General features: G+C 40.1%; 1 long non-coding RNA gene across 1 annotated transcript in view; it reads left to right on the forward strand.

Annotated features, from left to right (window-relative positions):
- The window catches only part of LOC134948810 (uncharacterized), a 35,721-nt gene extending 21,656 nt beyond the window's left edge, over positions 1 to 14,065 (forward strand). The window contains exons 3-4 of the long non-coding RNA XR_010183037.1: positions 4,420 to 4,623; positions 13,734 to 14,065. This is a non-coding gene — a long non-coding RNA (uncharacterized LOC134948810). The remainder of the gene's footprint in view (positions 1 to 4,419; positions 4,624 to 13,733) is intronic.
- The last annotated feature ends 469 nt before the right edge of the window (positions 14,066 to 14,534 follow it).

Consider the following 14,534-nt stretch of genomic DNA (forward strand, 5'->3'; position numbering starts at 1 on the left):
ACACACACCAGGGCTGTTTCAGTGCTATGTCTTCTCCTGAATCCTGATTGAAATGGATCATAAATATCATGGATTGTCAAGCGGGTTTCCAGTTGATTTGCAATATCACCCAATATGACCCTATAGGGGTCATATTTGTCTTACCAATTTGTTTATAATAAATTATTGTATTTAGTTACAATGAATGCTGGTTCATTCCTAATGACAATTGGATATTGTTTTTAATTAATTTTATATTGTTTTTGTGCGCACTCTGAATCTTGTTGTGTATGTTTATTTTGAACCCTGAACTGGCAAAATGGTTATTCTAGGGGTGCAGCCCCTATTAAGCGCAGTCATCAGGTACATTTGTAATTACTACATATCTATATATATATATATATATATATATATATATATATATATATATATACAGTTGTGCTCATAAGTTTACATACCCTAGCAGAATTTGTGATTTTCTGGCCATTTGTCAGAGAATATGAATGATAACTTACAAACTTTTCTTTCACTCATGGTTAGTGTTTGGGTGAAGCCATTTATTGTCAAACAACTGTGTTTATTCTTTTTAAATCATAATGACAACAGGCACTACCCAAATGACCCTGATCAAAAGTTTACATACCCTGGAGATTTTGGCCTGTTAACATGCACACAAGTTGACACAAACGGGTTTGAATGGCTACTAAAGGTAACCATCCTCACCTGTGATCTGTTTGCTTGTAATCAGTGTGTGTGTATAAATGGTCAGTGAGTCTCTGGACTCTTGAAAGACCCTTGCATCTTTCATCCAGTGCTGCACTGACGTGTCTGGATTCTGAGTCATGGGGAAAGCAAAAGAATTGTCAAAGGATATGCGGGAAAAGGTAATTGAACTGTATAAATCAGGAAAGGGATATAAAAAGATATCCAAGCAATTGAGAATGCCAATCAGCAGTGTTCAAACTCTAATTAAGAAGTGGAAAATGAGGGATTCTGTGGAAATCAAATCACGGTCAGGTAGACCAACAAAAATTTCAGCCACAACTGCCAGGAAAATTGTTCGTGATGCAAAGAAAAATCCACAAATAACTTCAGCTGAAATACAGGACTCTCTGAAAAAAAGTGGTGTGGTTGTTTCAAGAGGCACAATATGGAGGCATTTGAAGAAAAATGGTCTGCATGGTCAAGTCGCCAGAAGAAAGCCATTACTACGCAAATGCCACAAAGCATCCCGCTTACAATACTCCAAACAGCACAGAGACAAGCCTCAAAACTTCTGGAACAAAGTCATTTGGAGTGATGAGACCAAAATTGAACTTTTTGGCCACAACCATAAACGTTACATTTGGAGAGGGTCAACAAGGCCTATGATGAAAGGTACACCATTCCTACTGTGAAACACAGAGGTGGATCGATGATGTTTTGGGGATGTGTGAGCTACAAAGGCACTGGAAACTTGGTCAAAATTGATGGCAAGATGAATGCAGCATGTTATCAGAAAATACTGGAGGAAAATTTGCGCTCATCAGCCCGGAAGCTGCGCATGGGATGTACTTGGACGTTCCAACATGACAATGATCCAAAACACAAGGCCAAGTCAACCTGTCATTGGCTACAGCAGAATAAAGTGAAGGTTCTGGAGTGGCCATCTCAGTCTCCTGACCTCAATATCATTGAGCCACTCTGGGGAGATCTCAAACTTGCAGTTCATGCAAGACAGCCCAAGAATTTACAGGAACTGGAGGCTTTTTGCCAAGAAGAATGGGCAGCTTTACCATCTGAGAAAATAAAAAGCCTCATCCACAACTACCACAAAAGACTTCAAGCTGTCATTGATGTTAAAGGGGGCAATACACGGTATTAAGAACTGGGGTATGTAAACTTTTGATAAGGGTCATTTGGGTAGTTTCTGTTGTCATTATGAATTAAAAAGAGTAAACACAGTTGTTTGACAATAAATGGCTTCACCCAACCACTAACCATGAGTGAAAGAAAAGTTTGTCAGTTATCATTCATATTCTCTGACAAAGGGCCAGAAAATCACAAATTCTGCTAGGGTATGTAAACTTATGAGCACAACTGTATCTATATCTATCTATCTATCTATCTATCTATCTATCTATCTATATATATATATATATACAGATGGGTCCTCTGTTATCTTGGCTGTCTCTGCGCCTAGACGGAGGTTTAGTCACGCCTAGGTGATAGCTTAGGTTGCTGAGTTCAATCACGGACAGGCGCATTGAGGCACGACTACATACTCAGCATGCAATACACATCTCCACCACTGGGTGGCTAGTGCTCCACTAATCCAGTACTTTAGAGCAAATAGCGGCGGATTGATCTACAAGTTTTTGCAAATGGTCAGTGATGAATGTACATACTGCATACTGTACACACAGACCAATGGTCAGATGGAGAGAGTAAAAAGAAAAAAGTTTATAGAGATGCAAATGAACGTGTTAAAACACTTGTCCTTTGCCGTGTTAGTGTATACAGACTCAGACGCAATAAGCAATACTGTAGTTTATATAGACGCAAATCATGATATACTGTAGAACGTGTTACAAACTACAGTATGGTCCATTAACGATAAGGATACAGTATGATGACATGTCCAATATGAGCGTCCAAGTCCCCTGCACAAAAACCAAGGGGGAGGGCTCACTGCTTACAGTACATTTACACATGAGCTTGTGTAGTTGCTATTAGGCGAGGTGTCCGAGTGGTGAAGTGTGCAGCGCCCTATACTTAGAGTCCCGGGTTCGATTCCCAAAGTGCAAATGCATGTTAATTTTTTCCAGAAACTTTATTAATTTTTTTATTTTTGTATCTATTGTACTGTACTATACTTTCACATTCAATAGAAGTGTGCACACAAGTTTTACATAAAGCAGGCCAAAGCTGGGGCGATAGGGATAGGCGAGCGCTATGCACATTACGATATATTGGACTCGATCGCATAGCAAGTTGACAAAATGGCTGCCGCCCGTGATCATTTTTTTTTAGTCTTTGTAATCCATTGTAATACATTCAATGGAAGGGTGCACACATGTTTCACATAAGTCAGAGTAAGTTTGCAGGAGCGGTTGATTCTGCTATCTAAAATACACAGCGGTAATGAGCACCGGTAGACATATCAATAAATATAAATGAGTGTATCCTGATACAATTAACTGTTCAAGCAACACAGTACTGTAGATCATCAGTGTCAGAGAATCTATGCTGTAATTTATGAGAAGGGATCACTGCTACTGTACCATTTACACACCTATCAAAGCGACTGCAGTTCTCTATCTAATTTTCATATACAGTGTACTGTAGTATTGTTTTGTACATTTATTGTAACCTGACCTCCCTCCCTGTCTACTGTATGAACTGTATAGGCTCCCAAGGGAAAAGGGGGAGGTGGAATGGGGGTAGGGGGAGGTGGTAGTAAATACCGTGTTTTGCTATATGAGCATCCGAGTCCCCTAACGGCATAAACGAACACCAATGGGAAGAAATCGCTGCTCGCAGTACTTTTACACATGAACTTGTGTATCTTCCATGCAGCAACGTGGGCAAGCGGTGAAGGCTTTTGCCTCCCACGCTGAGAGTCCTGGGTTCGATTCCCAAAGTGCCAATATGAACGGGGAGCACTATACAGTACATAATAATGTGAATTGGGGGTACTGTGTGGCATAATGTGTACTGGCAGCTCTGAAATGTGACATACAGTACAGTACTGTAAGGTGAACTTATTCACTACTATGATTCAGAAAAGAAGCTAGGGCACTACTATGGGGCATAACATTAAATAACGCTCTGCTATGGTTCAGAAAATGAACTACAGTACAGTACTGCAGGATACTATTATACTGGCATAAAGTAAAAAACTGCTGCATAGAAGCATTGAGATGGGGGCCCCTTTAAAATGTTGCTATGGGTCCCATAAAGTTCTGGCTATGCCCCTAAGTCTGGTGTATAGTATCTTATGGTGCATTGAGCTCGCCTATCCCCATAGCCCCCTGTTTTTTAACTACTGTACTGAGACGCACATTTCTAGGCCTACAGTATTTAATATACAGTAAGCAGCATTGCTGGTAGGCAATAATTGAAGAATTTACATACAGTAGTGACATGTACTCTATGTAATGCTGGTACCTTATGTCAGCCGTCCCTTATGCTGTACAGCACTGTAAGTCTCACAGGGCCCATGCACTTCCAATGAGGTTTATTCAACTGTTTTATACAGGACAGTAATTGCAGTCCATTTCACTGATGTGTTTTTTTCAGTAAAGTACTGTACATTACAGTATTCAGTACTTAAATTTGTACAACAGGTACTGTATAGTAAACATGTACTGTATTAGCTTTTATCATAAAACCGATGCAAATTTTCAAATGTGGAAATTTTAGACTACAGTATTCACAAATGTTTTTCTCTCCATACAGGAGTTACGGTTGGACAACATGCTAGTAACTATCAACAAAACTATGAGCAAGATAATTGCCAACATGAAAAAATAAAATAAAAGCATCAAAGAGATCCATGCATGGCTTAAGGAAAGTGGCATTATAGTCACTTTAGAAACGGTGAGCTATCATGCTTTTGAGAGAACAACAACCCAGATTTGCATTTCCTACAAAATGCACATGGTACGTACTGTACAGTACTGTAATGTTTAACTGACTTACTGTATACAATAGTCAATTTTGTTGTAATAGTTAAGAAAAAAGGGAACACTTTATCTTCCTGTGATTGTCCTGTTAATTAATTCGTATTTTTCATACTGTATTTTACTGTAGGAGAGTGCAAGAAATTGTGGAGGAACTAAATGTGTGTTTCAAGCAGTACTCCTAATAATCAGATACAGTAGCTGGTGCCTTCGTAGCTGGTGCCTTCCTACAGTAGGTAACACAGCGGGTCCAATTTATACCAACAGTCAGGCGGCACACAGATGAATAAACAGGCAACAGGCAGTTGTAAATTCAATGTTTCAAAGCAGTTTACTGCATCATCAGGTTGAAGCAAACTGCTTTGAAACGTTGCATTTACAACTGTCTGTTGCCTGTTTATTAATCTGAGTGCCACCTGACTGTTGAGATACAGTGTATATACTGTGTATATATATATATATATATAGTAAACAGTATACAGTACAGCATATACTGTACTTTACAGGTATATACTGTGATGTTAGTGTATTAGAATGCTTCATATTTGTAGACACTCCCTTACTAATATGTGTAAGCCTGAATCTTCAGTGATGGTCCCTGGGACCAGGGGGATGCTGGGAAGTGGGTGGTCCAGTGTGCAGTGTGCCTGGAGTTGGTGATAGAATAAAACAGCACAGCAGTGAACTCACATGTCTCTGTCCTGATGACTGGATTTACAAACATATGAACAAAACATGGTGTCAGAAGAAGTTTAACTTGGACTGCTAGTGCTCTCAGAGTGTGAATGAATCCTGCAGCAGTCTGTAAGGCTGTGATACTCAGTGTCTGCAAAGCCTGCCGTGTGCTCCTTTCTTCAAACAGTGAGTAACCATGGATAAACTAGCTCCTTCAACCGGCATGCTGATGTCTGGTAACTTGTCTGAAAACTGGAAAAGATTTAAGCAAAGGTTTAATATATATCTTGTTGCATGTGGAGCTGATACAGAGGCTGACAAAACTAAGGCATCCATTTTCCTCCATGTGATAGGAGAGGATGTGCTGGACATTTATAATAGTTTTCAGTTTGCTGAGGGGCAGAATATGGTGCTATCTTTTATAATGCAAAAGTTTGAAGATTACTTTGCGCCAAGGAAAAATGTGACATATGAAAGATATACGTTTTTCACATGTGATCAGAAGTCTGGAGATGGATTTGATCAGTATGTTACAGAGCTGCAATCACTCAGTAAATCCTGTGAGTTTGGTGATTTAAAGGATTCACTGATTAGAGATCGTATTGTCTGTGGAATACCTGATGATGGACTCAGAGAGAGACTGCTGAGAGAGCAAGACCTAACACTAGACAAGGCAGTGACTATGTGTAGATCTGCAGAAATAACTAGATTTCAAGCCAAAAAGTTACACAAGGACGCTGATGGTGCTGTTCATGTAGTGCAGATAACAGAGCCAAGCAAACTTCCATTCTCAAGAATGAAGCAGTCTAAGCCACAGTCTAATAAGGAAATGTGTAGTAGATGTGGAAATGCTCACAATCCTAAAATGTACCTGGCTTATGGTAAAACCTGAATGAAATGTGGTAGACTTAATCACTTTGCCAAATGCTGTAAAATTAAAAGTGAAACAACCAATGTGCATGCTGTTAAACAAACAGAGGAATTCTTTGTGGATTGCATTAAACTATGCAGTGCAGAAAAGAAAGAATGGATTGTCCCTTTAACTGTGAACGAGATCGTCATTCACTTTAAGCTTGATACTGGCGCGCAGGTGAATTTAATATCGTTTCAAGACTATAAGAACCTAAAATTCATCCAGCCAAAGTGAAAGTTACAGGGTACACTGGGGAGGAAATTCCTGTGAAAGATACATGCTTAGTGACACTGAAATATAAGGGACAACAGTTTAAAACATCTCTACTGATTGTGGATAAAAATGTGCAACCGATTCTAGGATTAAGTTCCTGTGAGAAACTAAGCTTGCTAAAGAAAGTTTTTATGGTGACATCACAAGTAGAAGATGACTGCAAATTGATGTTTACAGAATACAGAGACTTGTTTTAAGGTCTAGGTTGTTTGCCTGGAGAGCATAACATAAATATAGACACGCAAGTTTCTTCAGTGATAAACCCCTGTAGAAAAGTACAGTTTGCGCTGAGAGAAAAACTGAAACAAGAGTTAAATCGCATGGAAGCCTTGGGTGTGATACAGAAAGTTGATGAGCCTACTGAATGGGTAAGCTCCTTAGTAATTGTTGAAAAGAAAAATGGACAACTCAGAATATGTTTAGACCCCAGAGAATTAAACAAAGCTATTAAACGAGAACATTTCAAACTACCAACCAGAGATGAAATCATGTCGCAATTTGCGGGAGCAAAATGGTTCAGTAAATTGGACGCATCTTCAGGATTCTGGTAAATGAAACTAGATGAGGCCAGCTCAAAGCTTTGTACATTTAATACACCAGAAGGTCGATACAGATTTCTTCGACTACCATATGGAATATTGTCTGCTCCAGAAGTATATCACAAAAAGATACACATGATTTTTGAACATATTCCAGGTGTTGAAACAATGATGGATGACATTATTGTCTGGGGATCTACAAAGGAAGAACATGATTCTTGATTGAGACAAGTAATGGAACTTGTCAAGAAAGTGAATCTAAAGCTAAACAAGGACAAATGTGAATTTGCCGTGAATACACTTACCTTTATGGGCGACGTGGTCTCGGATCAAGGGGTAACACCAGACCCAAGGAAAATATCAGCCATAGTGAACATGGAACGTCCTAACAACAAAGACGACGTCAGAAGATTCCTAGGAATGATTACGTACTTAGGAAAGTTTATTTCTTAACTCTCTGAAAGAACAGCCTCTCTTAGATGGTTGTTGGACAAAGAGTGGATGTGGTCACATGAACAAAAAGAAAGTTGGCAAAACTTGAAACAGATCATTACAGAGCAACCAGTGCTAAAATTCATTGATCCTGCAAAAAGAATAAGAATTTCAGCAGATGCTTCGCAATTTGGCCTAGGCTCAGTGCTGTTACAAGAACATGAGGATACATGGCAACCAGTAATCTATGCATCAAGAGCACTGACAAGTGCTGAAACAAGGTATGCTCAGATAGAAAAAGAACTTCTAGCAATCACATATGCATGTGAGCGATTTCATCAGTTTGTGTATGGTCAAACATTTATAGTGGAAACTGACCACAAGCCATTGGTAGCTATCATGACTAAATCATTACATGACTGTCCCATGAGAATTCAACGAATGCTTATCAGACTACAGAAATATGATGTACACTTGCTGTACTGTCCCAGCAAATACATGTACATTGCTGATACACTTTCTCGTGCTGTGGACAAAAGTGAAGGTTCCAAAAGTCTGATGGATGAAGAGATAGAAGCCTATGTTAATTTGATCGTAGCTTCTCTACCAGTGTCTCTTGCAAGATAAGAACAGATTAGGAATGAAACTGAGACAGATGACACAATGAAAGTGTTGAAAGATATAATTCTGAAAGGTTGGCCGGCAGATAAACATGCATGCCCGCTGTCTATCCATGATTATTGGATGTACCGCAGTGACCTTACAGTTGTTGATGGTATTATTTACAAAGGCAATAGGTTTGCCATACCTGTACGACTATGAAAAACTATGCTGTGCAAGATACATGAAGGCCACTTAGGAGAAGAAAAATATAAGCGGAGAGCGCATGAAGTTATGTATTGGCCAAGAATGAACCAAGACATAGCACAGACTACAGCTACATGTGAATTATGTCTTACGTATAGACCGAAACAACAAGTCGAGCCACTGAGTCCTCACGCAGTGCCAGAAAGACCGTACCAGAAAGTTGGCGCAGATTTGTTTGATTGGAATGGGAAAACGTACATTGTCATGACTGATTATTACTCTAACTACCCTGAGGTGAAGACACTACATACAACTACTAGTAAAGCCATAATCAATTGCATGAAGTCAATCTTTGCAAGGCATGGTGTCCCTATGGAAGTGTTCACTGACAATGGTCCTCAGTTTTCCAGTGCTGAATTTAGACAATTTGCTGATGAGTGGGAATTTGTCCATACTACATCAAGTCCCCACTATCCACTCTCAAATGGGTTGGTGGAAAGTTCAGTAAAAACTGTAAAGAGTCTCATGAAAAAAGCTCAAGAAGGTAAAGAAAATTTCTACAAAAGTCTTTTAATCTACCGCAGTACACCTTTACAGAATGGACTTTCTCCTGCACAAATGCTGCTGGGAAGGAGGATTAGAGCAAATCTTCCGATACATGATGAATTGCTTAATACACATAACTCAGCGTTGGTCAGACTGAGTAAGGAACGTCAACAGGCGAAACAGAAACTGTTCCATGATAGGCGAGCAAAAAGCTTATCTGATCTAAAATCGGGTGACCAAGTCCGTCTCAGAGATCACGAGAAAGGTATTTGGGTGCAGAAAGGTATTGTGCAAGCACAAGTAGCACCAAGATCTTATACTATACGTACAGAGCGTGGAACGGAAGAAAGAAGAAATCGGGTGGATTTAAGATCTGAACCTAACCATAATGAAGACAACATGACTGAAGAATACCCTTCATCTGACATGTATGATGATCCTGATAATGGTGAACAAACCACGATTCTAGAAAGGTCCAACATGGTCGATGAAACACAGACTGTGTATGAAAGACCCAAAAGGGAAATACGCAAACCTGAAACGTCATTGAAATGTGTTAGATGATGTTCTTAATATGACGTTGTTAATTGTTGCATTGAAGCGTACAGGGCTTATCTTTAAAGAAAATAGGATGTGATGTTAGTGTATTAGAATGCTTAATATTTGTAGACACTCCCTTACTAATATGTGTAAGCCTGAATCTTCAGTGATGGTCCCTGGGACCAGGGGGATGCTGGGAAGTAGGTGGTCCAGTGTGCAGTGTGCCTGGAGTTGGTGATGGAATAAAACAGCACAGCAGTGAACTCACATGCCACAGAAAAAATAAAAAGAAATGGTCGCACAGACGGAATAAATTTATGAATCAATTATGTGTGTTTATTCTATCCCCGCTTATCATTAAATGGATATTACAATATTGTGGACCGGGGGAGGTGCTCCTGGAATAAAGTTTGGCATCAATATAGCTAAAGAAAGAAAAGTATTCCGTACTAGTGCACACTCAAAAACAAATACACTGATATATCCTGAAAGTCAACGCCCCTTAGGGGAGAGGACCAATGATAATTAAAATATAACTTTTATTGATATACGTTAAAGCTTACGAAATATGTGCACGTAAAAAAATAATATTGATAATGACTTTCAGGATATATCAGTGTATTTGTTTTTGAGTGTGCCCTAGTACGGAATACTTTTCTTTCTTTAGCTATAGTGAACTCACATGACTCTGTGTCCTGATGACTGGATTTACAAACATATGAACAAAACATATACTGTATTGTGTATACCCTGTATACAGTATATATATGTATATATATATATATATATACAAGAATCAACGTGCCCGGCACTCCACTCTCTAAACAAGGCAACTTGCTGCGGTGCCCTCCCGATTGGAGATACTTAGTCCCCGATATACAGATGTGGGTTCACAGGCGGCACTCAAACAGACTTTGTAGCTGTGTTAAATCATGTCATTTTATTTGCCAACATGTTTCGGGGACAGCGCCCCGTCCTCAGGGCCAGACAAGCCAAATGAGACAAACATACAACAATTTATAAGACACAGACAAAGACATTAAGGCAGAACATACTCACCTGCTCCACGGCGCGACCGCCCGCCAGTTCGAGTGGCCCCACTTCCGTGTTGCTTCCGCTGACGTCACGGTGCGCCGCGTCGCAGGGAGGTAACCATGGTGACTGTAAACAGAAACAATGCGTCAACCATGGAGAAAAAATACACATACGATATCTGCATAACGGTTAAAAAACATATATAGGAATGCATCAAGATTAAAAGCTCAGGATGCACCACGCTTAGTGTGAACAGCTGGAACCTTATCATCTATTACTCTCATTATATCTAGACATAACACCCTATGCTTCATAGAGATAATAACTAAACATGTATAGAAGGTACTTAATGCCAAGAGAACAATATATGTGGGAAAGAAGTAGTAGGCTAGAAACAATTATGTGTTAGTATAACTGCTATTTTTCTACAGGAAACACTGTAAACTCAGGTTCTCATTAAGTCCCCTGGGAGACAGTGTTCCCAAATTAAAAATCCATCTGGATTCTAACTGTAACAGGGCCCTATCCCTATTACCCCCCCTAAGTTTACGGGGGACATGGTAAATAAGAATGGCCCTAATGCTAGCCACCCCATGACCATATTGCATACAATGGCGTGCAAAGGGTTGTTCGCTCTCCCTCTTCTCCAATGCCTTCTTGATGGCACTCCTATGGAGTGCCATACGCTCACGGAACTGTCTTATGGTCTTGCCTACGTATGCAAGACCACATGGACACGTGAGTAAGTAAACCACATGTGTGGTAGTGCACGTCATTCTGTGTTTAATGGGAATTTTACGACCTGTTAAAGGATGGTTAAATGTGGTGCCTACTGTCAGGGTATTACAAGTGGCACATCCTAAACAACGGAAGCATCCATTTTTAGGTCGCAAAAAATGAGACTCCCTATTTCTAGCCAGTTCTGTTATATCAAGTTTCACTATGTGGTCATTGATATTACGCCCCCTAGTGTGACTTGGTAGTAAGGCTGTATTGGCCAAAGATGACAAAGCACCATCTGTTTGTATGATCGGCCACATTTGTTTGGCCTTCTTCACTATTCCCTGACTCCTATTGGTATACTTGTTAATCCAGGGAAAGATATCCCTAGTTTTCCGTTTTTTAGGACCAGCTTCCAGTACCTGTTGTCTAGTCATACCAAGTACCCGTTGTTTGGAGAGCTCCAGTTCCCTAATGGGGTACCCTCGCTCTGCAAATTTGTGCTTCATCTCCTCCAGTGCCCTATGGGTCTCCTCCGGGTCTGAGGTGATTCGCCGCACTCGTAGGAATTGCGAGTATGGGAGCCCTTTGCGTAGGGGAGCTGGGTGGAAGCTCTGGTATTTCAATAGAGTGTTCCTATCAGTAGTTTTGACGTACAAGGAGGTAACCAATTGGGCATCATTGTTAGTAATGGTTACGTCTAGATAATTAATAGTTTTCTCATGTAATGTGTACGTAAACTGTACAACATGTCCCGTAGAGTTATGATTATTGAGAAGAGACTCCAACTCCTCCTTCGGACCCTGCCATAGAATCAGGAGGTCATCTATGTATCGCCTGTAATAAAAAACCTGCCTGGATACCAATGGGTCCAGGGAAAACATTTTACATTCTAATTGATACATAAATGCATTTGCATATGACGGGGCCACTGCTGACCCCATCGCTACACCTGCCAATTGTAGCCAGAATTTACCATTGTAGACAAAGTAATTACGGCTAAGTACCTTGTTCAATAATGACAGGAAAAAAGGAACCTCAGGCCCTTTATATTCCATATTGTTATCTATCAACAACCTAACTGCCTCCATACCTGCATCATGTGGGATGCAGGTATAGAGGCTTGTGACATCCGCACTACACAGGACCAATCCCTCCGGCAATGGGCCCAGATCCTGTAACTGTGTAAGTAGTGACGTGGTGTCTTTTAAATAAGACGGTATGGATTGTATGCATGGGTTGAGATAAGTGTCTAAATAGACAGATATGGATTGGAACAGTGACCCCCTGGCTGATACGATAGGTCGACCAGGCGGGTCAATCATGGTTTTATGAACCTTCGGGACCGTATAAAACAGCGGGGCTTTAGGGAAATCTACTGTGAGAGCCTTATGAATTTGTGGGTCAATAATATCCTGTTCTACGGCATTTTTCAATAGGAGATCTAATTCTAACTTAAATTCCCTTGTGGGATCACTGGTTAACCTCTTGTATACAGCAGGGTCATTAAGTTGTCGGTCACTTTCCTTAATGTAATCCCCAAGGTCCTGGACCACTATAGCACCCCCTTTATCAGCTTTTCTGATCACTATGTCAGTCCTATTAGACAATTCCTTTAGAACCGACATCTCACATCTAGTCATGTTATTATGTCTCTGGTGCTGAATTTGACTATTGCCCTCCAATTCCAACATGCGTGAGAATGTCCGAATAGATGGGTTGAGACTCTGAGGATCAAACTGTGATCGGGGGGCTATTGCTTGTATTTTGGGCGGAATGAGAACCTGGGTTTACAGTGTTTCCTGTAGAAAAATAGCAGTTATACTAACACATAATTGTTTCTAGCCTACTACTTCTTTCCCACATATATTGTTCTCTTGGCATTAAGTACCTTCTATACATGTTTAGTTATTATCTCTATGAAGCATAGGGTGTTATGTCTAGATATAATGAGAGTAATAGATGATAAGGTTCCAGCTGTTCACACTAAGCGTGGTGCATCCTGAGCTTTTAATCTTGATGCATTCTTATATATGTTTTTTAACCGTTATGCAGATATCGTATGTGTATTTTTTCTCCATGGTTGACGCATTGTTTCTGTTTACAGTCACCATGGTTACCTCCCTGCGACGCGGCGCACCGTGACGTCAGCGGAAGCAACACGGAAGTGGGGCCACTCGAACTGGCGGGCGGTCGCGCCGTGGAGCAGGTGAGTATGTTCTGCCTTAATGTCTTTGTCTGTGTCTTATAAATTGTTGTATGTTTGTCTCATTTGGCTTGTCTGGCCCTGAGGACGGGGCGCTGTCCCCGAAACATGTTGGCAAATAAAATGACATGATTTAACACAGCTACAAAGTCTGTTTGAGTGCCGCCTGTGAACCCACATCTATATATATATATATATATATATACAGTATATCTATATACACTGTGTATATATATGCAGTATATATTTATATATATATACAGTACTGTGTATATACTGTAATGTATATACAGTATAATATATACAGTATATATACAGTAAAGTATACTGTACATACAGTATACTGTATATACTGTAATCTATTTCATTACTGTATATGATTAATTATATTTGGCTCTTCACAGGATATCTCCCATGATAAGAGATGTGAATAAAGAAAAGAGAGTTGAACAGGCACAGCGATGGATTGAGAGTGGTAAAACATTTCAAGATGTCATTTTCACAGATGAATTGTCTGTTGCTCTTGAGAGGTTCTCCCGAATGTAATTCCGGAAACGTCACCATATCTCATTAAAGCCAAGCCCAAAGTATCTATTGAAGGTCCATGTATGGGGAGGCATATTATGATTAGAAGCTGGTCCCCTACTATTTTTCTAAGGTACTGTACTTTATTCTGTGCATGTGTTCTGTAAAAATACATGCTGTACTGTACAATACATGTAAATGCACAATAAAATGAGTTGCTTATTAATGAACAACATTTCCTTATTTCTGTAGGGATCATGGATAAGCAATTCTTCCAAGAAAAAATAGTAGAGGGATGTATGGTGCCATTCGTGAGTCAATATTGGGTGTGGATCATTAGATCGACAGTGTCTAGGTTGACAATATTTAGGTCGACCACTATAGGTCAACAGTCACTAGGTCGACAAGGTCAGAAGGTCGACAGGGTCAGAAGGTTGACATGTTCTAGGTCAACAGGTCAAAAGGTCGACATGAGGTTTTTTTGTTGTTTTTTTGTGTCGTTTTCTTCGTAGAGTAACCGGGAACCCCAATTAGTGCACCGTGTCCTCTCACATGGCTCGCTTCACTCACCATGCTTCGGGCAAGGTGCCTCGCTTCGCTTGGCACAGATAACCATTCCAATCGTAGTCCACGTGGATTGCTAAGTATGAAAAAGTAAAAAAAAGAAAAAAATATTGCAA

The sequence above is a fragment of the Pseudophryne corroboree genome, chromosome 1 (assembly GCF_028390025.1).
Source record: "Pseudophryne corroboree isolate aPseCor3 chromosome 1, aPseCor3.hap2, whole genome shotgun sequence".
NCBI lineage: Eukaryota > Metazoa > Chordata > Amphibia > Anura > Myobatrachidae > Pseudophryne > Pseudophryne corroboree.